At 31.2% G+C, this 26,947-nt stretch overlaps 1 long non-coding RNA gene across 1 annotated transcript; it reads left to right on the forward strand.

Annotated features, from left to right (window-relative positions):
* Positions 1 to 22,849: 22,849 nt before the first annotated feature.
* LOC105793634 (uncharacterized) lies at positions 22,850 to 23,711 on the forward strand. The gene is made up of 3 exons (XR_001133521.2): positions 22,850 to 23,036; positions 23,136 to 23,204; positions 23,313 to 23,711. It is a non-coding gene; the product is annotated as an uncharacterized LOC105793634 (long non-coding RNA).
* The last annotated feature ends 3,236 nt before the right edge of the window (positions 23,712 to 26,947 follow it).

Below are 26,947 nucleotides of genomic sequence, written 5' to 3' on the forward strand. Positions count from 1 at the left end.
GATAACAACTATAATTACTAAGTTTCATTAAAAAAAAAAGACTCATATAGGTTTCCATAAACAAAGATTTTCATATTGAAATAGAAAGATTTAGCCAAAATTAATCAAATATTACAATTTTATTAAAATAAAAGGTAAAAATAGAAAAATTAAGCCTAAAGTAATCAAATGTAATAAAAGATTACATAGATTTCCATATAAGTTATGGATTTATTTTGAAATTTTATTTAACTAATTCATTGTTTAAAGTAGAGTGAAAATAAATATAATATTATAAGAAATCAAATATTAACAATTTTAACATTAAAATTGTTAATTTAATAATATATAATAAATAACATATAAAAAGATTAATAATATTATTAAATTATAATAAATTAATATTAATATTCAAACCATGATTAGTTTTTGTATTAATATCACTAATTCTAAATTCTTTATATATATTTAAAAATATTTTGAATTATATTAAGTTTTGGAATTTTTTATAAAATTCATTAATGATGTTAAACAAAAATTATTATTATATAAAATATTATAAAAATTAAGATACATAAATCATGCATTGTAACGCGTATGTTTGTGCAAGCGTACACAATCGTTATCAAGTAATAAGTAAAGACTTATCGTCTCCACAGGGACTATATATGTTAATCAATATTTTGCAAAATTAAAGTTTTACAAATTGGTGATAAAAACACAATAATTTCGAGTGATTGATGTAAAAATAAATAACTAGATGCAAAATGATCCTAAATGCAAATTAACCTAAGTGTGATGAATAATTAAAATGCATGAGATTGGTTTAGCAGCAAATTCACAAGCTTCAACAATAATAACATGAATAGACTAGACTAATTACAACATTTGACTTAAATCATTTTCATCATGTTAACAAAGTTCCTCAAAATATTCCATGGCAACTCGATCTTTCATCAGCTTTAAAACCAATATTAAGTCCTTTTGAAATCTTTTACTTAGAAAAATATGCATACTACCATGATCATATTTAACTAAGGGTTTCTTAGAGTTTATGTGAAGTAACAATGATGGATTAGGTTTGAAACAAATTAATCACGCAAATCTAAAAGTTATGCAAGGTAATAGAGCTCTCTCGAGTTATTACGAACTTTTAATTTAATCGGGCTAAGATCTAAATTAAGAATGCACATTTTAATTATTGTGTTCATTAATTGTCATCTAGCTAGGATTGATCAACTAATTTCTAATGCATTCAATCACATTTTAATGAATGAAATACATGCATGATTTTAATTGAAAGAATGAACGACTGAGACACAGAACATCATGAACATAAATCAAATGAACTTCATCAAATTAATGTAACCATTCTAGCTAAACAAAATTAAGCTATCATCGTTAATGAAAAATCAACAAAAAAAATTGCAAACATGTTGAATAACAAGAACAAAATAAAGATTAAAGAAGAAGAAACTGGATAATTTTGACAATCCTTTGAAAATCGATCGCGGTGACTTCCTCCAATCCTTGTAATTGCTCCTTCGCAAAATGATCATCAAGGTAACTGACCAAGAGAGAATTTTCTCAAGAAACTGCTAGCTAAATGGAAGGGGAAATGGATGGTTTATGCATGTGAGGGAGAGAAAAAAAGATGAGAGGAAAGATGATAGAATGTGAAGTGAAGGGTGCTTGATGTTGTGAAATGGAAGGCCTATTTATACTTGAAGGGATGCTCAAAGGTTTGCTAAAAATAGCTGAACCATCCATTGAATATCTCTTTCACTTGGCCGGCTATGAGATGTGGAGAGAGAGGTTGATGGTTGCTTGAGTCATGCTTGATTTCAAGCATGATTCAAGCAAGGGTTGGACAGTTTCTTGGTTGTTTGTTGGGAGCTGATATTTAATTGTTTTACAAGTGTAAGGATCTCTAAATAAATCTTCCAAAAGTTAATTTTGTGTTGCTCATATGCTCTTGCCGAACTGGGCTTCTTTCCCCTTTACTTGAATAGTTTTGTGACCCAAATAATTGTCAAACTTGCTCTTCAATTAAATCAACTTTAACTGGATCAAAGTGACTTTCTCTTGAGCCAATTTGCTTGCCTTTGCTGTCCAATTAAGGTGAAATAGAGCTCATGTCCAATTAAGGTGAAATAGAGCTCATGTCCATGTATAATTAATAAATAAGCTTCTCAACTTATTGATTTCATGGTCCCACTGTAACAATTAAATAAAGTAAATTATTATGTACCATGAAATAATTAAATTATGCAAAAATTTAATACATAAAAGTATAAAATTGCATACTTTACTAAATCATGCCCATTGTCTTAATGTAAACAAAATTCACCCAATTAAATATCCAAATATTCGGGATTAACTTAATTTTGAAGTAAAAGGTGTCATAAACAACTATAAAAATCTATATAATTTAGTGTTTACATGCATCACATGAGAATACAAACTAATTTTTAATATTTCATTTTAATATTATAGTTTTTATTTATTTTACTTCCATGTTTCTAAATTATTTTTAATAGTAGTATGAAGTAATACAATATTTTGTTATTTCATTTAATATTATAGTTTTTTTTAATTTAAGTTACAAATTCCTATATTATTTTTAATAGTAGAATGTATTAATTCAATGTTTTATTATTTCAGTTACAATTTTTAATTTCAGTTTCAAATTTTTATACTATATTTTCAAATTTCTATACTATATTTAAATGTTGTATGTATTAACTTAATTTTAATTGATCTTTTGTAGGTAATATTGATTTTACGTTTGATTTAAATTATTTCAAAGAACTAAAATTCAAGTAGCAATGTTCCCGGTGATGTCTCTATGTATTAATTATTATTTTACTTTATATAATTTATAATATTTTATTTTTTACTTTGCATTTTTTTGAGGTTGAGAGGTTCTTGAAAATGATTTTAATGAAAATTATAAGGATTAAGGTTGTCCAAGTACTGAAGACTCGATGTCTACTTAGTTAAAGACTTGATCAGTCAAAATGTTGGGACAACTAATCTGCTGCAATTCATTGTGGCATGTTAAATTATTTTTCGTACTTAACGAGCTCGTAAGAAAGAAATTTAGTTATGTTTTTTTTTAGTTTTCATTTTTAGTTCGTAGATAATAAGATGAGCAATTTTGACTATTTATATGATCATGTGAGCCAAGAGTGGCCTAAAGGTGGACTAAACTATTCAGTGAGTGTGTAGGACACCATTCGGAGGCTCGGAGACAGTAGACAGCCTGCAATGTTGCAACACAGAGCTTCGGTATCGCGACACAGTGAACAAATACTCAAAAGGAGCAGGCTACCTTTGGTGTCGCGATACATCCCTGAAGACATGCCAAGACTAGTAGATTGCCATTAGTGTTGTGAAACAGGCCATAGGGTGTCGTGACACCGATGTGACGAGGCCAATTAATGAGCCAAGGGTGTTTTTGTTCACGCAACAACTTTTAACGGGAACTAGTCAACCAAATTAGGTTAAGGATCGATGGCCAATCCTAAGCTTATAAATAGGATTGCTATGCTTAGTTTATGGATAGTTTTTTACTTTGTTTAATTTTTGGTTGCTTGTTTAGTTTTATTTCTATTTGTAATTTAGGTTTCTTTTTAGTTGTAATCGTAGTTTAGTTCTTATTTCATTCTTTGCGAGATTCAACTTGTAGATCTATCAAACTTTTTTACAGATTATCGTTTGCACGCTATAAATATATATTAGGATTTTTCTCAACTCTTTTCTTGATCTATTCTTAATGTTTATCTTTTTAGTCAAGTTTATGAAGTTTGTTAAATCCATAGGGAACTAATTCAGTAATGCGAGATTAACAAGCGGATGTGAGATTAATGAACTTTTATGTAGGGTTTCTTAGCGGATCAGCTAGTTGGGATAGGAATAACTTAAAACCCTAGGCTTGACGACCCTAGGAAGTCATATAGGTGGATATGAACCCAAAATTGATATTGCCTATCCGTGAAAACCTTATCCCCAATCCAGTCTGGACTGTGAGGTCGAGTGTTAAGTAGTTCTTTCCGACTCATTAGGTTAGTGGAAGGCTGAGAGGCACTGTTAGGTTAATGACTAGTTGATTGCATAGAAGCTGAAATATGAGTTAGTTATGAACACCGAAGCGAGTTAGTCTTCTGTCAATTAGATATGATAAAATCTACAATTTTTTCCTTAATTGTTTTTATGTTCTTTTAGTATTTTATTAAATTATGATTTTCCGTCACCTTAGGAGTAATCATAATATAGTTTAACTAAATTACTAATTAGACCTATTAGCACAGAAGTTAGTATTAGTTTAGCCTCGCCTCCTCTGGGTACGATTCTCGAAGTAGTTCCATACTTCGTTGTAAAACTATATTACAACCTGACCTGTATACTTGTGGAAATTGTTTAATATTTATATTGTGGTTGCAATATTCACACTCTAGATGTTAGTACGTCCGAATGTGGTTAAGTTTTTGGTGCTGTTGCTGGGGAGGCAACGCCATTGAATTAGTTTTAATTTTTGCGTTTAATAGGATAGTTAGGAAATTTTTAATTATAAATATGATCTTAATTTTTATTTTTATTAATTTTTATTTTTCTCTTAATAACATTTTTACTTTTCTTCTGATTTAATTGTATGACTCAGAGTAAGGGTACATCTATAGAGCCAGCCACTGATCCAAAAAGAATTAACCACCAAAATTGTCGACAGTAACAATAACACCAGATGCAAAATAACCCACCCATTGTGGTTAACCATTCACTAAGTAAGGCTCCGCAAAGTGGGATTGTTTCCGAATTGCATTAACAAATTACTATGCAAAACTCTCTTCCACTTTATATGTTTTAATTATGTTTTATTGTTTGATCATTCCTTTGTCTGAACACATATTTGGATAGTCAGGGTGAACTTATAGAAAATTAACGTGTTTTTTAACAATTCTATCATTACATTGTCTAATGTTAAAGCTTTACTTTACAATAGTAAGTGTTTTATTTCTTTATATTTTCTTTTCAAACTATAAACATACACATAAGAAAGAAGACTAGTATAAAAGAATAGATTTAATGTCTAAAACTATATTTTTGCCTCAGTAAAACATTTTGTTTGTGTTAGAGTTTTGGGAGAAAAACATTATTTGTATTAGTTGTGTTGGATTTTTGGTTTATTGTTATTATTATTATTATAGTAATTTATATTTTATTTTAGTTATGTTTATATATATTAACAAAGATACGTATGTTTTAATATTAATTTGTATAAAATATAAAATTTCATTTGCAAACATCCCGATTAAGGTAATTTATTTTAATATTTTTTATTTGGTGATTAACATTATTATGTAGATATTTTATTTAAATAAAACAAACTATTTACGAAAATGGGTTGTGCTAAATATTATTATGTGAAAATTTTATTGTTTTAAAATGATATGTTCATTCAATTTTGTTTGTGCAAATATTGAAATGGGTTAATTGATTACAGAAATCGATCACACTGTCATGATGATTAATGTGTAGGTAAAAATAATTGCTACTAGTTATTCATAGGTATTTTATAAATTTGCACGTTATTATTTTTTTGGTTAGCATATTTAACTAATATGGTAACTTGTTATGGACAGGGTGAGTACCATGTCTTGAGGTGCGTGTCCATGGTTCAAGTTACTTACTAGACAAACATATTTTTTCGTATTTGGATGCCATAGGATTAAGAACAACAACATTGATTAGGATGTTTGAGTTTAGGGTCAACTTGATGTCAACCTTTTTTGAGAGGTGGCGCTCGGAGACTCACACATTTTATTTTGTTGAGTATGACTCCTATTTTAGTCAAATTTGAGAAATAATCTTTCAGTTAAACTCTGTTTATTTGTTTCAATCAAACTATGATTAGTCTAGATTATTTTATTATTATTTGACATATGAATTTAGCCTATGAATAGACTCTTTTACAACCTTAGAAAATACACCCATTAGAGATTAGAACTCATAACACATTTAAAGAATTTTGTGTTTACGTTTTGAGGGTTCTTTATTTTCGGGTTTTTAGGGTTTAATTTTTATCTCCATCTTTTGTACTCTTCGTTCTTTTGCCATTATAGTAAAATTATCTTTGCTTGCGGTTTTTTATTCTCTTTAGATGGATTTTTCTACGTTAAATTTTTGTGTTCAATTTCTCAATTTATTCCGCTATTTTTTTACTTGTTTCTTAATCAGGTCGATCCCAACAAGTGGTATCAGAGCTAGTTCAATTTTTATAGATCAGCCCCTTTAGAGATGACAGCAACAAGGTTTGAAATTGAGAAGTTCGATGGTGAGACAAATTTAAATTTGTGGCAAGTTCGGATGATGGCAATTCTAGTTTAAACCGGCTTGAAAAAGGTTGTTACCGGGAAAAAAGCCTGAGAATCAAAATAAAATAGAATGGGAAGAGCTTGATGAAAAGATCTTGTCTACAATCCAGTTGTGCCTCGCGAATACAGTATTGTAGGAGGTATTGATGGAGAAAACCTCATCCGCATTGTAGAAAAAGGTTAGAAACTATTTATGCGACTAAGTCTCTAGCCAACTGTTTAGTGTTGAAACAACGTCTATTTACGTTTCGCATGAACGAAGGTGAGCTTCTTAGAGATCACATCAGTCAATTCTTTACTCTTTTAAATGATTTAAAGAACGTTAAGGTTCATATTGACGATGAAGATCAGGCTATGTTATTTTTGTGCTCTTTACCCCCTTTTATACAAATCTTTCAGGGAAACCCTGATTTATGGCAGAGACAAACTCTAGTTTGAAGATGTGAAGAGTCATTTGTTGACTAAAGACAAACTCGATAATGGGTTTGGTTTGGATAGTAAGGCAGATAGGCAAGCTTCCGTTTTGGTAGCATCAAAGAAACGAGACAAAATGTGTCGCTATTGTAAAAAGTTAGGTCATGTCAAAGCAGATTGTTATAAACTGCGAAATAAAAGAGCTGTTGAGAGTAACGAGGAAGATGTAGCTGATGCTAATTTGACCAAGGAAAGCAGTGATGATTTCTTTTTAGTGTCAACGAGCGATAACTCCAAGCTCACACCCGAGTGGAACCTAGATTCGGGATGTTCTTTCTGCATGTGTCACAATAGAGAATGGTTCTCCACATACAATTCAGTTGAAATTGGAGTTGTGCACATGGGAAACAATTCACCTGTGAGGTAATTGATATTGGTACTGTTAAAATTAGGATACATGATGGGACGATTATGACACTCTCAGATGTCAGGTATGTACCTAATTTACGAAAGAATTTCATCTCCTTGAGTATTTTAAACTTGAAAGGATGCAAAATCAACATCGAGTCGAGCGACATTAAAGTATCTTGTGGAGCTCTCATTTTGTTAAAAGGTAAAAGAACCTGAAGTCTTTATATTCTGGAAGGTTCTACAGTGATCGGTGAAATCGGATGTCCCTCATCCGTTACGGAGTCGAAGTCAACTCGTTTGGAGCGGAGGCAAGTTGGTCATAAGGGGGAAAAATGTATGACCATTTCGTTGAAGAGAGGTTCTTTTTTGGATACAAGTTTTGAAAAGTTAGGACACTATGTTCGTGAAAATCAGACTTGGGTTAGTTTTAATTTGGCAGTGTACAAGTCGAAGGCTAGAAGTCTTCCAGTTTCTAAGCACAGATTCGACTCAATTAATTCTCTGCATAGTTCAAGATACGCCCGTGGTGGGATTTGGCAAATATGACATTGTGAAAATATGAGTCAAGGTAGAGATTTGTTGAGTATGACTCCAATTTCAGTCAAATTTGAGAAATAATCTTTCAGTTAAACTCTGATTAGTCTAGATTATTTTATTATTATTTGACCTATGAATTTAACCTATAAATAGACTTTTTTACAACCTTAGAAAATACACACATTAGAGATTAGAACTCATAACACATTTAGAGAATTTTTTGTTTACGTTTTGAGGGTTCTTTGTTTTCGGGTTTTCGGGGTCTAGTTTTTATCTCCATCTTTTGTAGTTTTCGTTCTTTTGCCATTATAGTAAAATTATCTTTTGCCCGTGGTTTTTTATCGTCCTGAGAGGGGTTTTTTCACGTTAAATTTGTGTGTTCAATTTCTCAATTTATTTCGCTATTTTTTTACTTGTTGCTTAATCGGGTCGATCCCAACATATTTGTTGTGCGGGGAGTGCACCATCATCTTACAAGATGTTGAATTGCAACTTGGGCTCCGAGTTGAGGGTGTTGCAATCACGAGTTCAAGTAAAGTAATCAAACTTTCATCGGTTTTCTATCAATTGCTTGGGCAATCACCGAGTGATGGTGTTGCTAAATTTACTAGTTTAAAATTTTCTTAGCACAAGCAAAATTTTGAAATTTTATCGAGTACTGTCATTGAGTGAGAGAAGATGTGCACTGTTTGGGCGTATATAATGGAGCTGATAGGGGGTACTCATGTCGGACTCATGCAATAATAAAGTCCACCTAATGTACTTGCCTATGTTGGAAGAGTTTCTAGTTGTCCATTAGTATAGTTGGGGTTCAACAATATTAGCAATGTTGTACCATGAGCTTTATTGGGCGATAAAGCATAATACACAAGATATAGACAAGTGCTTGCTACTGTTGCAATCTTGGGCACTATACAGGATGTCATTTCTGACATCACTGAGTCATCAACAATATGTTTCCCACATGTAAATAAGTAAAAAAAAAAATTAAAACATCAATCAAAAATTTTTTATGAAAATTTTATCTAACAATTTTGTGTTCTTTCCAAATGGTGTACTTGTTTGGGGATTGGGAAGTCTGAAACCCTTATTGTGTATAGACAAATGATTGAGGCATATGCTGGAGAGGAGGTAAATTTGTTTCAAAATAAAATTATATTAATGTTATGTAATTATTTTAGTTATATTATTTTACTCATGTCATTATAATTATGTTATTAATTGTGTAGTTCGTGTGGATGTCATATGTTGCATCACACGTTGCGGGTGTAATTTCTCAGTCAGTTTACTACCATTCATACATTTGGTGCATTAATGGACTCGTTCTGAATTTTTCAACCATTAAGTGGTGCAACGGGGATCGGGTTCTGCGAAAATTCAAATGTAAGTAAGATGTTTTGGATGTTTTAGTCAACTTCAACAATGTCCACGACATTAATAAGAGGGGAAATATGCAAAGAATTGGACATTGGATCATCAACAGTGGATCATAATGTGGAATCCCCGGATAGACTCTCGTATAGAGGATTTCACGCCCTCGGTCCACTACAATGATGGTATACGGAAAATGGGTTATTATAGGATTTGCGTATATTTCACATACAACCAGGTTCCATCAACTTGCATAATAGACTTATAGTGGGGAAAAGTCTTAAATCATGGATCAAATGTCCAGAATAAGAGGTGGAAAACTATTTTCCCTAGACTTAGTTGGTCATCCAAGCTGTAAGTAGGTAGTGCCTGCAAGTCAACCAGAGTTCCTGACACGTACTCCTGTATTGCGGCTAACCACCCCTGAAATTCATTATACGGTGTATCTCAAGCACTGTACAACTATTCCATCACCATCTATTTAGCCTACAATGATTTCCTATATGATACTTTGTACTGAAACTAAAATTGCATGTTGGCAATTAAGACCAATAGAAGAACAGTGGGCATCTCTTTCACCAGTGGCATGATGTAGTTATAGATTTTTTTCGAGTCAAGTTTCCCATGATCTTGTATCATGCTTGCAGCAATACATGTATGAGGCCCTACATATTTTCGAATCTCTCACAATTGTGACCTCAGCATCAATGTAGCTCGTACTCTCCAGTTGCAATCTTTTACAAACCTCCAACACTCCCTGATATATACTGTTAGTTTAGATACAACAACTTTGTAATCCACCAACACTCTCATGCTATACTTCTTGATGACAGCTGCACATTCCTCCTTATTTGGGTATTATTGACCTATAGCGAACTCTTCTGATTCTGGATTTAGTGCCAACTTGTGGGAAGGTATTATATCTAGGTATTCTGGGGAACTCAGATGCATGCACAACATTGGGATCTATGTTCAGCATATAAGTTGAAGGATCATTCCGTATAAGAATGCCACCAGTCGAGTTACTAAGTAGAGGGGCGTATACATTATCATCATCGCCTGCATTGTTGTCATCAATATCATCCGAAACCTCATCAAGATTAGGGTCACTAAATTGCTCATATTGGCGATTAGAATGATCATCATTATCGGGTCCTTCATCATCATTTGCATCCATAACAATCACCAATGGATGTATCTGTAAATGAGAACCTAGATTAGGATTATTATACATAATAGGATCATTGTGTGGATTGTCGCTCGATGTCACTCCATAATTGCATAGTTCTACCAATCCAACATTCAGATTAAAATCAAACCCGTGTATAGAAGATCGCCTATCCACAAACGCTCTCGGAACCTCTATATACAAGTCATGAACTCCACATTGTTGATTTAATGGAGTGACATTTTGTATCGACTCAACATCAACTAAATCAGTGAACAATTCAATTGTTTCAACTTACCAAACGAGCAAGATAGTTTGATCATAGTCTCTACGTCATCATCCTCTTCAAGTTCCATTTCCCTATATTTGCATGGATTTGATGAAACTGAAAATTTGTAGAATAGTCTGGACATCCTCCCACAACGTCGAGTGATTTACGCACTAAACTTTTGTTTGACTCTATCAAGTGTTACACTCTTGTTAACGTCATTCCTATTTGGTGGCGTGATTCAAATATAGAATCAACTTCGGTTTGGAAAATTACCCTATTGAAATGGATGTATAGGAGGAATTGATTATTCATTTTCAATACTGTATCTGTGAAGCAAATTAAAAATAAAAATTCATACCATTTTAAAGCAATAAAAAACTTTATATTAAACAATATAACTTGCCTCTCATACTATTAATTATCTATATATAGTCACATAATTATACATAATAAAAAATAAAATAAATTACAAACTAATCCGTAATTGTAACACAATAAAATACATCTATAAAAACTATGAAAACAAGATTGCCTACCTATGCATCCAGCATGTGTACTTTATTATTTTATGGTCAAGAAAAATGGAAATGTAAAAGTATAATCGTGAAAATTACTAATAAGAAAAAGAGTTTTCCTTCTGTTTTTACTATCAAAGAATTATTATAATTTAATATGTTTGTATTCTTTAATTTTAAATAATGTATATAAAGCTTACATCTATAAGTTATTTTATATATTTTTACAATGGTTGATTCTAACATTCAATTTAAAATGTTTATCCTATATTTCACTATCAAAAGAAATCAATTTCATAATTTTGACTTTTCATACTCAACAAAATAAAATATATTTGATTCAAGGTCAATGTTAAATGGGTTAATATATTTGGAGCTTCTTAAACTTGACAACTTATATTTATTTGATACCAAGTTGATTTATGATTTTTAAATTTAGGTACCAAATAGATACAAGTTGCCAAGTTCATATGTCTCCGTATATAATATTGAGACATGAGGAAAATGTGAAAAAATGATGGTGACCGGCTTATGACTTCCAACATTCATTTACTTCAAAAGGTTGTATTGTTTTGGGGAGAGGTAGAAAATGACATAAATATAGAAATTTCAAAGGTAAAGTCCAACTTAAGAAGCCAAACAAACTGACCTGCGAGGGAAATTAATTAAAAATAATCACCATCGTGATGAAGATGGAGTTTGAGTTTTTTAACAACCATAATTTATTTAGGGTAAACTCTCCCTAAATATTGATTAATATTACACTTTAACTTTTAAAACTTACATAATTTAAAATGTTAATAACTAATTTAGCCCTTCAACTATAACTAAAATATCATTTTGATGCTTTCAAATTTAAAGGGTAAATTACTTGTCACCTAAGTTTTAATGTGTTCCTATTTTGGCCACTTAAATTTTTTTTTGTTAATTTATTGACTTCCGTTAGATTAATTGTCATTTTTAGTCACTCCACCGTTAAGATGCCTTGGTCACTGAATGAAAGCTGATGTGGCAGTCTTTTGATTGTTATAATAACAAATTTAGCCCTTAACATTTTACATATTCTATCAAGTTGGTTCTAATTCTAGAAAAATTCAATAAATTTAACCCTCAATGTTTCCACATTTTGTCAATTTAGTTCAAATTCAAAAACTTTATAATTTTAAAAACTTGAAAAATATATAATTTATTATAAAAAGACAAAAAATATAAAATATTAAAAATATATAACATTATATAAAGGTTTAATTGTCATTTGGTCCTAATTCTAAAAAATTCAAAAAAATATAATTAGGATATTAAACAATATAAAACATTGAAAAAATCAATCAAAACCCAAAATCAAAGTAAGTAAAGTTTCCTTAGTTATAATTCAAAACCATGAAAACTCACAAAATGCTCCTACATTTGATATATTCAACTGCACAACATTGCGATTAAAAAATTACAAGAAAAAAAATTCAAAATTTTCTTTCCTGTTACCAAATTTTCTGGTCAACCAAACAAAAGAGAGAAACTTTGTAAAACAACACTCATCCCTTCATCTTTAGGCTTCCCATTGTTCTCATACTCCTACCAAACCTTACAATCTCAAATATCATATCAAATCCATACCCAACTTTACCAGACCTAAAAATCCATCATCACTTCGTCATCAGTGCATTCATCATTAAACTCACACCCAAACTTAGTTTAATATTTCGATAACTTTAATTATAATTAAGTAACTTTTAAAAGTTAAATAACTAAAATTTGATTTTAATAAAAGTTTAAAGATAATTGGTATAGTTTGCCCAGCTATTTATTAGTAGAATAGGAACAGTGAAAGACTAAAAAACCCAAAAACGATATATAATAATAGAAAACAAGGGTTCAAATGACCCAAGAGCGCAGCTCCAAACAACATGGGCAAACTCTAGTTTCCAAATGGAAAGGGATCCAATCGGAGACCATGTTTGTCAGTGAGAAACCTAAGGAACCAAACCCCACAATTGTGAGACAAAAAGGGTAGGACATTCACTCCTAACAAAAGGAGTCTGTTAGAGTTGTGTGACCCAAATTCTAAGAGATTGATTGCAAGTCAAGTTAAACAAAATAATTTTCTTTACAGAAGATTTAGTATTTATTAGCATAATATATTTGACATTGATTAGAATTAGGTTTTTTCAACCTATAAATAGATGTAGTCGAAACTTCTCTTGTATCATTCGAATTCGACATAGTGAATTTTCTTCTCCTCTGCCTGTGGTCTTTTCCCGAAAGGGTTTCCACGTAAAAATCTATGTGTTCTTTATTTTATTTACGATATATTATCATTACCGACATTGTATGTTTTTTACAAATTGATATCAGAGCTTCCTGGTTGTTCATCTCAATTACGATAATTGCGTCTTTGAAGTATGAAATTCTACTATTGGATCGTAACATCAGATTTTTGTTGTGGCAGATTAAGATGCAAGCAGTTCTTGCGCAGATGGAACTGGAGGATGCCCTGCTAGGGATAAATAAGATGTCTTCGACATTAACAGATGAAGCGAAGATTAAATGTAAGGATCGAAAGGCGTTAACACAATAACATCTACATTTGTCTAACGAAATTTTGCAATATGTAATGAAGGAGAAGACCGTTGATGCATTATGGAAGAGGCTAGAACAAATATGTGTGTCGAAAACTCTAACCAACAAGTTGCATATGAAGCAGCATCTTTATGCTCATCGTTTGGAGGAAGGTGCGTCTGTGCACGAACACTTAACAGTGTTTAAAGAAATTCTCTCAAACTTGGAGGTCATGGAGGTTCAGTATGATAAGGAAGATCTAGGGTTGATTCTACTTTGTTCGTTGCCCCCGTCTTATTCAACCTTTAGAGACACGATTGTATATAGCCGTGAGTCTCTCACAGTTGATGAGGTTTATGATTCTTTGACCTTGTATGATAAGATAAAGCATCTAGTGGTTAAACCCAACTCCCAGGGAGAGGGTCTCATTATTCGTGAGAGACAATATCGGAATGCTGATTGTGATTGTGGAAGGACACAGGAACGGAGTCTTCGCGGTAAATCTAAAGGTAGATCGAAGTCTTCAAACAGAGGTAAAACTTGTAACTTCTGCAAGAAGAAAGGGCACATTAAATCTGAGTGTTATAAGATACAGAACAAGATCAAAAGGGAGGCTACAAATCAAAAGGGAAAATAAGCAGAAAATTTTGGTGAAGCCGATGTTGTAAATGACTACAACGATGGTGAACTTCTAGTCACTTCAGTCATCAATTCTAAAGTGAGCAAAGAGTGGATCCTTGATTCGGGTTGCACCTTCCACATGAGTCCCAATCGGGATTGGTTTACAACTTATGAAATAGTGTCTAAATGTGTGGTTTTGATAAGAAATAACACTTCGTGTAAAATTGCTGGTGTTGGAACGATTAAAGTTAAGATGTTTGACAGAGTAGTCAGAACACTTAGTAACGTGTGACATGTTCCAAAATTGAAGAGAAATTTAATTTCGTTGAGTACTTTTGATTCAAAAGGGTACAAATACACAGCTAAAAGTGGGGTTTTGAAGATTTCTAAAGATTTCCAAAGGTTCCCTCGTTGTGATGAAAGGATAGAGAAAGACTACCAAGTTATATGTTTTGTAGGACTCTACTATTACTGGTGATGTAGTTGTCGCTTCCTTTTCCTTGTCAGATGATAATATTACTAAACTTTAGCATATGCGCCTAGGGCATATGATTGAGAATGGCATGGAAGAATTAATTAAAAGAGGACTTCTTAATGGGAAAGGAATTTACGAACTGAAGTTCTGTGAGTACTGCGTTTTCGGGAAGCAAAAGAGAGTTCGATTCACCAAAGGAATCCATAATACGAAGGGAATGTTGGAGTATATTAACTCTAATCTGTGGATGTCATCCAGAAAGTGCCTTAAAGAGTTGAAGCTAATTATAAGCTAACTTTTATTGATGATTTTTTCAGAAAAGTTTGAGCGTTCTTCTTGAAGGAAAAAAGCGATGTGTTTTCCGCATTTAAGTCTTGGAAAACTATGATTGAAAAACAGACGGGAAAATAAATGAAATACCTCCGCACAGACAATGGCTTAAAGTTCTGTTTTTATGAGTTTAATAAACTGTGCAAGTCAAAAGGGATCATGAGACACTTGACAGTTCGTCATACTCCACAGCAAAACAGCATTACAGAACGAATGAACAGAACAATCATGGAGAAGGTTCGATGTATGTTGTCAAATGGCAACTTACCAAAGTCATTTTGGGCCGAAGTAGTCTCTACTGCAATTTTTTGATCAACCGATCTCATCCGTTGCCATTGAGAAAAAGACTCCACAAGAGGTATAGTCTCGTAATCCTACTGACTATTCTGATTTAAAGATCTTTGGGTGTCCTGCGTGTGCTCATGTTGATAATGGAAAATTGGAATCGAGATTCATTAAATGTGTCTTTCTTGGTTATAAAGCTGGTGTAAATGGGTATAAGTTATGGTGTCCTGAAAATAGAAAAGTTGTGATTAGCAGAGATGTTGTTTTTTATGAAACTGCTATGCTACCTAACTTATCTCTTAAAGACTCTTCCAACAGATAAAGAAAATCAAAAGCAAGTAGAGCATCAGATTAATCCAGAATCTACAACAAAATCGAGTCCTCAAGCCAGTACAAAAATTCAGAATGGAGTTATTTCTTCACCACAATACTCTATCGCCAAAATAGAACTATAAGAGAAATTAAACCTCTAAAGAAGTATGCCGAGGCTGATCTAGCTGCTTATGCTTTAAATGTGGTTGAAGATACAGATGTAAACCAAGAGCCATCTAATTATTCTGAGGCAGTTAGCTGTGAAGACTCAGAAAAGTGGATGTTGGCTATGCAAGAGGAGATGGAATCACTCCATAAAAACAGAACATAGGATCTTGTGAAACTTCTTAAAGGTAAAAAGGTTGTTTGTTGTAAATGAGTGTTTAAAAAGAAAGAAAGGACTCCAAGAGTTGAAGAACCCAGATATAAAGCAAGGCTTGTTACAAAGGGTTACAGTCAAATTCCAGGAGTGGACTTCACAGATGTGTTCTCCCCAGTTGTGAAGCATAGTTCGATTCGAGCTTTGCTTAGTATTGTGGCTATGCATGATTTGGAGCTTGAGCTGTTAGATGTAAAAACTGCATTTTTGCATGGAGAACTTGAGGAGGATATTTACATGCAACAACCAGAGGGTTTTATAGTCTCAAAAAAGGGGACTATGTTTGCTAGCTGAAAAAGTCCCTTTACAATTTGAAACAGTCATTAAGAGGTTGCTAGCTGAAGAACTTATTTGTTGAGAATTCGTGTTAATGTGGAGATTGTTAGAGTTGTGTGACCCAAATTCTAAGAGATTGCTTGCAAGTCAAGTTAAACAAAATGTATTTTCTTTTCAGAAGATTTAGTATTTATTTGCATAATATATTTGACATTGATTAGAATTAGGTTTTTTTAACCTATAAATAGATGTAGTCGAAACTCCTCTTGTATCATTCGAATTCGACATAGTGAATTTTCTTCTTCTCTACCCGTGGTTTTTTCCCAAAAGGGTTTCCACGTAAAAATTTTTATGTTCTTTATTTTTATTTCTCTTTTCTTTGCAATATATTTTCATTATCGACATTGTATTTTTTTACAGAGTCAACGCCCACAAGTTGGTCGGATCGGATACAACAGTACTTGGGGTTTGAGTTTGAATATTTAAGGCTCTAAGCTCAGTTTAATTCGATCTATTTTTTTAATTTTTAATATATTACCTTGGGAAATATTTGTTATACTAGTGAAATTTTTAGGCTCCACGAGTAAAGTCAGAAAGTTGACCAGTGTCTGATAAAAGTATAGTAAAATATTAAAAAAATAGACACGTGACAATTTTTTAAGGCTGCTTGTGGAATAAAAAAAACTATCAATGTACAAAATGCGTACCTTATTAAATTTTGTAGTTTATAACACATAAAAGTTAAATTTATAGTAGCTTAAAATATGTCATAAGTCCCTATACTTTTCACAAATTTAGAATTTTGTCTCTATACTTTTCGATTTCAAAATTCAAGTCCAATTGTTAATCTTTGTTAAATTTTTGTTAAATTTATTAGTGTGACATTTTAAAATTAAAAAAAACTTAGTAGTAATGTAACTAAAAACATGATGTTGTAAGAACTTGAATTAAAATAATAATAATCTTAGTGTTAAGAGTTGAACATGAATTTTGAAATCTAAAATGTAAATGAGCTAGATTCCTAGAAATGAAAGTACAAAGACTAAATTTCAAATTTATGATTAGTATAGGGACTTACGGCATATTTTAATATTTATTGTAATATATAATACTATAATGTGAACATTAAAAAAATGATAAATTGCTTATATATAAATTTTTAATAAATGTAAAAATATAAAATTAAAAATAATAATATGAATAAGTTTAAAATAAGCTTGAATTAATGATTTAAATATAAATCATATTTCAAATTAAATAAGGGTTAGACAAATATAAATTATGTTAATAAAATGCTAAAATCCAACTAGTAGGACTTTTACTACTAATTATCGAATGTCCAAAAATAATGAAAAGCTTATTATTAGCCCATCTAACTAGTGGGGCTTGAAAATGGGTAAGCGCAAAGGAAGATACACTTGGACCTCAAAATATAAAAGTTGGTTGACTCAGATACATGACCTAATCGTATTGAAATTATATTTATATAAAAAGCTAATTGAATAAATTTTGGTTAGGTAATGAGTGTGGAATCCATCAGAATTAATTATTTTACTCTTCAAAATCAGTAGATAGGTGAATCCCCTTGAGACAGTTGCAAAAATAGTAAATAAAATGTAGAATCATTGAGAAACAAAATGCAAAATTAAATAGATTTATCCAAATTGAAAAAGTTCTTGCCTCATGTTATGATGAGTCGCACATAAATGATAATCCCGTTAAATAAATCGAGTCTAATCAATGACCAATCTTTTATTAGTAGTAAATTAATTGCAACAACATTCTAACAATTACTCTTATCAAATGAACAATTTTAAGAGTAGCTCCTATAAATTAATTTCTTGACAACCTTGCAAACAAGAAAAACCCGACTCTAATCAATGAACTCAACCATGCTAACTTATTCTTCGGTTAAAATAATATGAAAATTATAGCTCAAAGTATTTTTTTTTTAAGAATACATACCAGATTACATAACTAGTGGGCATGATTTCACCCAACCTCGTGCCACTCATTACTCAATCAAAAACATCTCATGACGCTTGGCAAGCCCTCGCCAACACTTATGCTTGTCCTTCTCATGGACATATCAAACAAATCAAAGACAACTTGAAAAATATCTCCAAAGGATCACAATCTGTCACCAACTATATGGAAGCCATAAAGACTAAAGCAAACGAACTTGCCACCCTTGGGAAACCACTTGATCATGAAGACTTAATTGAGAAAGTTTTGAATGGTCTTGATGACACCTTTTAATTTGTTATTGATACAGTCAACAGTCATGACACGATCATCACCTTTGATGAACTCCATGAAAAATTCACCAACAAATAGTTGTCTTTGTAACAGCCCTATTCCAAGTCTGACCATATGGATTCGGTATAAGACTATTATAGAGATAGCATTTAGATTAATATATATCCCCTTCCCACAAACATTCCCCATTTTTTAAAGAACATTCTTATTCATAGTTCTTGCGTATGTTAGGCACATAATTACATATCAGACACTTCCTAGGAAATTTCTTCCACAGCATTAGCCTCTTTAGCTCTAACTTTCTTTGGGATCCTACAGTTGGATGACTTGTGCCCCATCTTGTTGCAATTGAAGCATTTTCCTTAAAAATTTTGCTTCTTAGAAACACCACCTTTTGGTCTCAGTTTAGACCCATTCTACGGTTGTCTTCCTTTCTTGAAGTCTTTCTTGACTTCTACAACGTTTGCCCTAGCAACATTGTCATTTGTTATTTTTTTGAGCCTCTTTTCCGTACCTCTATTGTCTTCTTCAATCCGAAGTTTAACAATTAGGTATTCCACTGTCATTTCCTTTCTTTTGTGCTTTAGGTAATTCTTAAAGTCATTCCAAGCAGGAGGCAACTTCTCAATAATGGTTGCCACTTGGAAGGATTCACTTATTATCATCCCTTCAGCAAGAATTTCATGAATGATCAGTTGAAGTTCCTGCACTTGATTCACAACTAATTTAGAATCAACCATTACAAAATTCAAGAATTTAGTAACTAAGAACTTTTTAGTTCCAGCATCTTCGGCTCTGTATTTATGATCCAACGATATCCATAATTCCTTAGTTGTTTTCTTAACATTATACACTTTGAACAGTGCATCTGACAATCCATTCAGGATGTAGTTTCCGTATAGGAAATCTAAATGTTTCCAAGCTTCAACAGCAGTGAAAACGATAACTTCATCTACCTCACCCTCTTTAACAGTAGGAGAGTCATCTTTCAAAAATTTAGCCAAGTTCAACATGGTCAAATAAAATAGCATTTTCTATTGCCAAGTCTTGAAATTTTATCTCGAGAATTTTGTAGGTTTCTCGTTGTGGCTTACAGCAGGCACCACCGGCAATACTGAGTTTTGGATCAATGATTGCGTTTGAACCAAAGCTTCAGATTTCGAATTCATTGAATTGGTGGGAGTCTCCTTTTTTCTATTACGAAACAAAACCAGAATTAGAAAACTTATCAACTTTTATTAGACAACAGGAATCTAATAAAACCCGAAACAAAAATTCATATGGTTTAATTAAAAATACAATAAGATAATGCACCAGGTAGGTAACCTTAAAAGAGATGTGTGCACTCGGCACGCTTAAGTACCAAGTCTTTCAAAGAAACAATCCTAGACATGCATTCTCATATTGTCTTTTTAATTCACCGTTGATAAATTTCTTTTAATTCAATTTAAAGCCACAATTAAGGCCACCATAAACAAAAAATTTCCCTTTGATTTGTTAAACGGTAGGATTAAATCCCGAAACAAAATTATATTATTAAATCAAAAATAAAATTTGTTAAACGACGGGAATAAATCTCGAAACAGAATTATTTGATTACGTCTTTGTTTGGAAACAAAACAATATCGAATAAAATCTTGTTAAACGGCGGGAATAAATCCCGAAACAAATTTTATTTAATTCAATTCGAATTTGAAAATAAAATAAAATAAAATAAAATCTTGTTAAACAACGGAATAAATCCCGAAAAAGATTTTATTTAATTTAATTCTCATTTTGGCTACAAAATCAAATCAAATAAATCTTAGTAAACGGCGAGAATAAATCCCAAATGTAATTATTTGATTATATCTTTGTTTGAAAACAAAACAATATCAAATAAAATCTTGTTAAACGGAAGGAATAAATCCCGAAATAGATTTTATTTAATTTAATTCTTATTTGGAAATAAAATAAAATAAAATCTTGTTAAACGACGGAATAAATTCGAAACAAATTTTATTTAATTTGATTTCTCATTTTGACAACAAAATCAAATCAAATAAATCTTATTAAACGGCGAGAATAAATCCCGAAACAAATTTTATTTTATTTAATTTCTCGTTTTTGGCAACAAAATCAAAATGAAATAAATCCGTTGAACGGCGGGAATCAATCCCAAAACGGATTTTATTTTACTCGTTTTTGGAAATAAAACAAAAATTGGAATAAAATAGTTGAATGGCGGGAATCAATCTTGAAACAGATTTAGTTTTACTCGTTTTTTGAAATAAAATAAAATTTGGAATAAAATCGTTAAATGGCGGGAACCAATCCCGAAATGAATTTTATTTACCTTTAATTTTAAAAAAATCGAATAAAATATGTTAAATGACGGAAAAAATCCTGAAACAGATTTTATTAGTTTTAATATTCATTTGGAAATAAAACAAAAACAGAAGAAAAAAAAATCTGTTGAACGGCGAGAAAAATCCCCAAATAGATTTATTTAATTTTTTAAAACAATTTGATTTTTTCGAAAAGTTATTTTTCTCCTTGGTGTCTCATTTGTCTTGGATTAGAAAAATGCAAAAATAATCAGATCTGTCTTAAGACTGTTAGACAATACACACGTTAGTGAACATATAACTAATTTTAAATAAACATATATGAAGTAAAATATAAAAATAATTATTTATAACTAATTTATCAAATACGAAAATCAAATAAAAGCATAATAAAAAGTTGAAATAAAGAAGAATCAAGATTTTACGAAACGTTAAGGCCTCTTAAAAACACAGTTTCCTTAAGACAGATTCGGCCGCTCCTACGGTACTTGGAGAAACGTCGGTCTAATGTCTCCCAGGATACAGCAACAACAGTGATCAAAGTAGTAGCACCTCTACAACGATCAACTAACGAACTTTACCTTTTTTATCACTGAAACGTTTGAAAAAAATACGGAGAAGAAAAGGAAGAGTTTTAAGAGTAAAAGAGTTTCAGTGTAAGAGAGTATGAGTATATATATTTCTATAGAATACACTGTCTTTTATAGGCATTTAGGATTGTGGAAAATTTGGAAATAACCACAAAATCTGCCATTAATGAGCCAAAAAATCAATTTGATTTAAAAATTAAATCAAATCAGATACTGTCCATAAATAAACAGATTATGTCTGTTGAGGAAAAATAAATTCATATGTTGAGATTAAAATATCCGCAAGCCCGACTAGTCCGGACATTTCGCGTCACCCACGTTGTGCGGGTGCGCCCCAACCCTGTCGGGTTTGGACGTGCACCCCCTGCGCGTGAGGCAGGGTTACAAGCTTAGCCATTCAAGTACCCTTCAAGAGGGTTCACATATATAAACACATCTCGCACTTTAGGTGGGATCTAAGCTTTTATTTTTCCTCAACAATATTTCCAAGTAGCTTACTTTGAGCATCAATTTCTCATTTATCACTCAACCATTTTGAGCATATGATATACCGTTGTAAAGGTCTCATGGAGTAGAATATGAAACCATAATTTTATAATTCAACTCTCCACCTTTACCTATTGAGAATATGCCTCAAAGTTCCCATAAAATACAATTTTTCCAACATCCATTTCATTAAAATTTTACTTTAATAAAATAACTCGTGTACCATTCATAACGCGACATGTGCCCGCCTTTGTTGAGTTAGCACCAAGTTACCAACCCATAAAGAGCTTGGACAGAAAACTAGTTTCAAGGGGTTCAATTAGGTACTAATTATGATTTAGAGGACTCAATTAGGTGCACTTTTCATCGATGGACTCAATTGATTTTTTAATTATTTGTGGAGTGCTTTTTTTAGCATTGAAGCCTTATAAATAAAAATAAAAACAACAATTAAAATAAAAAAAATCCAAATCAACTTTTTGCTTCCATGTGAAATCTTCCCAATATTTCACATATTAGCTTATAGACATATGTTGCACGAAAATAAATAATTAAAATACCAAATTTAGTAGCATTTGTAACACCCCAAAGTTTTGATTTGTGATTTGTGAAATTTTGTCATGTGAAAAGTACTTGTTGAAGTGGTTGAAGGCTTTGGTAATGTGTTAGGGGTCTTTGGTTTGGAAGTTCGTGCGGGTAAATAGGGTTATTTTATTTTTGCTAAGGAATTTGTGAGATGTTGGGTGATAGATTTTAAATGAGAATCTATTGGTTAATAAAAGGTTAGTGGGTAGTTGAGATAGTAGTGGATTTTATGTATATTTTGTTTTGTTTTGTTTTGGATTTATCTAAAAATAATAATAAAAAGATTTCGTTTCCCCCACTTTTGATGGTTTTTTTCATTTGTTTCTACACTGTTGAATTTCGGCACTTCCAGTAAAGAAAAAAAACAGAACTTCCAAATTTCTTCTCTTTCTTTGATCTTTGCCATTGGTTCATTCCGCATTTGGGTTTTGTTCCTTGATTCAATTATTTCTTGTGGGTTGGCGGTGGCTTAATCTCGGTTGCTCTTGCGAATTTAATTTTTCGGGTATTGAAGGGTAAGTGTTTCTATGGAATTTGCTTTTTTTAAGGGTGGTGTTTATTGGTTGATTATTTCTTTAAGGCTTGGGTTAATCTCGTGAAATCTATGTTGTTAGGTGATAGTCAAGGAATTCGGAACTCTCATTCTGTGAGTTAGTTATCTTAAAGGCTGCTGTGGACATTGGGTAAGTTTCGAACCCCTAAGAGTTCAATTCTTATGTTAGAACTGTTTATGTTGCATTGTAGTTGATTGGGTTGTTTTGGTAAATTGAGGAATTGGAACTGATTTTTAGGTGTTGGATATCGCATGGTTGTTTTCACATTAGAATCGAACCAGGTATGTAACGAGAAACTTAAAAATTAGCGAACTACGAAAGCCAAAAAATAACACTGTCGATGCCACACGGTCGTATGTCAGGCCATGTGGTAGGCTGTGTGCAACAAACTGTTGCGTGATGGGCTTTATACTAGACCGTGTGTGACACTAGTCTAGGCTATTTGGGCCGTATGGGTCTAAAATTCAGGTTTTTTCCTAGGGTCGTACACGTCGTCCCGATTGACCATGGGCCTTCCGTAGGGTCAATATGTGATTAAATATAATATAAAACATGAAATTTTGTCGTGTTTCAAATCTCATATGGTGTGTTAGGATGGTCTGAGATGCTGTGTAGTGGTTGGGGGTAGGAAATATATATATCTGTATCTGAACTGCTCTGTTAAGATTTTGTACTATTAAATTGTATGTTAATAATTATCTGTTTGAATTGTTTGTTACAAACTGAGTTCAAAAACTCATATTCTGTTTGACTTTTATTTTCAAGTAATCCTCGGATTTAAACAGATTGGTGCAATCGGGAGCTCGGTTAATATCGTATTTTTCTTAATTTGACTTATTGAAATATTTGGTTTGAGAGTTTTGTAAATTTTGGACTCCCTGTAGATTTGGGACTATTTTGGGTTTTGGACTTTATTTTTCGTTTTCGTATAATATTGTTCAAACTTTTTATCGACAATGATTATTTTTTGCAAAAACAACAGGTTTCAATTAACAAACTGTGTTTTCAAAACTACATCTTTCTAAGGGTTTCAGTTGCAAAACCATAAGTTTTAGAAAATATAATCAAACATCGTTTTCAAATAAATAGTTAGATAATAATACGTTTTTAATCCGGGATTTTAAGAGTTTACGACGAGTTTCAAGATACACGAAAAATTAAATTTTCAATAATTTAACGTAACAACTCTAGATTTGGCCATAACTTCTAGGCGGGGTTTAGAGTGTTACAGCATTCATATCCAAAATTCTTTAGAACAAACTACAAAAATATATCAATTAAGCACGTTATCATTTTTAAAATTAAAAAAAAATATTGGTAATAAATGTGAATCAACTGAATCGAGAGTCGTTACTAACACCATTTTCTTTCATCAGCTATAAGCTTGAAAAGAACACTACATTTTCTTTCTCCTTCTGCAACAAGGAAACAATGAAAAGAAATGCATCATATATAAACTAGAAATATCACCACACATTGCGTGATTTGCTTTTATCATTTTAATATAATAATATTCATCTTATAATTATTATTTTATTAAATTTATAAAAGATTTATGATTCATACATTTCTTCAATATTAATATTATGTCTTCGCAAAGTTAAATTTCAATGAAAAATATATTAATTAAAAATAATAAATGTAATTAAAAATATTTTTAAAAACTAAACTTGTTAATATTACAAACAAAATACTTTATAGTTAAAAAGCAAGCTATAGAAAATTAATAAAATAGGTAAGATAGATTATTATTGAGATTTAAGATTTAGTTTGAGAATTATAAAAATAATTTTATAGTGCGAAAAACTGTAGACATGATTTGCAATTAATGCTTTCTATTTGTGGTTGAATTTGGTGTGAAGAATATTTGATACTTGATATTGTAATAGCATTAAAAAGCATAATAGTTGCTCTAAAGCACAACAAACAACACAATATTATAGCATATACACGTCGCACTAAAAGCATTATACTAGCTAAGCCAAACATCCGGCTTTTTTTTTTACGTAAAAAAGAAAATTAAATACAAAATTAATATGTCCTAGGATTCAACACGAAAATAGTATGTCGCGGCACCACCATTTTTCTTTGATAAAATTTATTTTCTTATTTTTTATTAATTATTCTAAATTGTTTGTATTTAGTTTAGTGTTTTGAGATCTTTTATGAATGTAATTTTTTGTTTTTTAAATTATTTTATAGTTATTTTGTTAGTAATTTATGATTAGGTTATAAATTGTTTGTGTTTAATTTAGTGTTTTGTGATTTTTTATGAATGTAAAATTTTTATTTTTAAAATTATTTTAAAGTCATTTTTAGTAATTTATGGTTAGGTATAAATTGTTTGTGTTTAATTTAGTGTTTATTGTGATTTTTTATGAATGTATTTTTTGTTTTTTAATTATTTTAAAGTTATTTTGTTAGTAATTTATTATTAGGTTATAAATTGTTTGTGTTTAGTTTAATGTTTATTGTGATTTTTTATGAATGTAATTTTTTATTTTAAAGTTATTTTGTTAGTAATTTATGATTAGATTATAAATTATTTGTTTAGTTTAATGTGTAATATGACTTGTTATAATGTAATTTTATTTGTTTTTTATTTATTTGACAATTTTTTGATTTATTGAAATGTTGATTAAATTTGTTTTTATATAATTTTATAGGTTGTTTGGAAGAAACTAAATGTTATGTTTCTATTTTATTTTTGTCGATCCGTATGTTATTAATGTTTAGATAGTTTATGTTTATTTTAATCATATTATTATTGTAAACTAACATAAATTTTTTATTTAGGTAAAATATGAGAATTTATGAGATATTTTTATTATAATTATACTATTATTGTACTATATTTATCGTATTATTTATTGTATGTATAATATAAATGTGTTCGATAGTTATTGAAAATGGACCCTCTAGAAATTAATTATCTCAGTTTAGTATATAATATTCTTTCTCCTATTATTGGGATAAAATGCTCAAATCTAAATTATTTACGTGTTTTGTGCAACAAACTAAATGAATTCCTTTTTTTTTAATTGCAGATTTGCAACAAATGTGTTCTTTGATTAATAATGATTATCACATATCAAATAATATTAATGAGATGGTAATAAAATTGTTATTTGTTACTCACATCATTTACAGAATTAAATTAGATTATATTAACTATTTTGCTAATTTAATAATGTCAGGGCTCGTACCGTGCATTGAGGGGCATGTGGATGGTGTAGGCTATCTGTCAGATGAAAGCCTCATGCTATACTTGGAGTTAGCCGGATTAGGATCAGCGGCATTAATCCGGACCTTTGATTTGTGATACGACTTAATATCTGCTTTGGTCGAGCAATGGCATCCGGAGTGTAAGTTCGATCTCTAGGCCGGCCGCCCTTTGCTATAACTTACTTGGACGCTCGCCTAGTGAGGGAAAATTTACGGGTTTGAGGTTTTCATGGCTAAAGGTCAATTTCGAGCATTTACCAAGTACTGCCAATGAATGAGATGTGATGTACACCATTCGAGCTTATATTATGCACATTATAGGGGTTGTGCTCATGCCGGATGCAAACAACAACAAGATTCACTTGATGTACTTACCCATATTATCTAATTTTCATAACATTCGTTCGTACAGTTGGGGTCCACAGTGTTAGCTATATTGTATCATGAACTTTGTCAGACAACAAATCCTTCTGCTGTGGACATAGACGGATGCCTCATATTGCTACAGTTTTTGGCACTTTATCGAATGTCATTCTTGGCATCGATTAGTCACCAGTCATATTTATTTCCACTCATGAATTTTTACTCATTATAACATTCAGAGTTTGATATCTTCAGCCCACTACCACCGAAGTACTCGACTCCTC

Source organism: Gossypium raimondii, chromosome 8, assembly GCF_025698545.1.
Source record: "Gossypium raimondii isolate GPD5lz chromosome 8, ASM2569854v1, whole genome shotgun sequence".
Lineage (NCBI taxonomy): Eukaryota > Viridiplantae > Streptophyta > Magnoliopsida > Malvales > Malvaceae > Gossypium > Gossypium raimondii.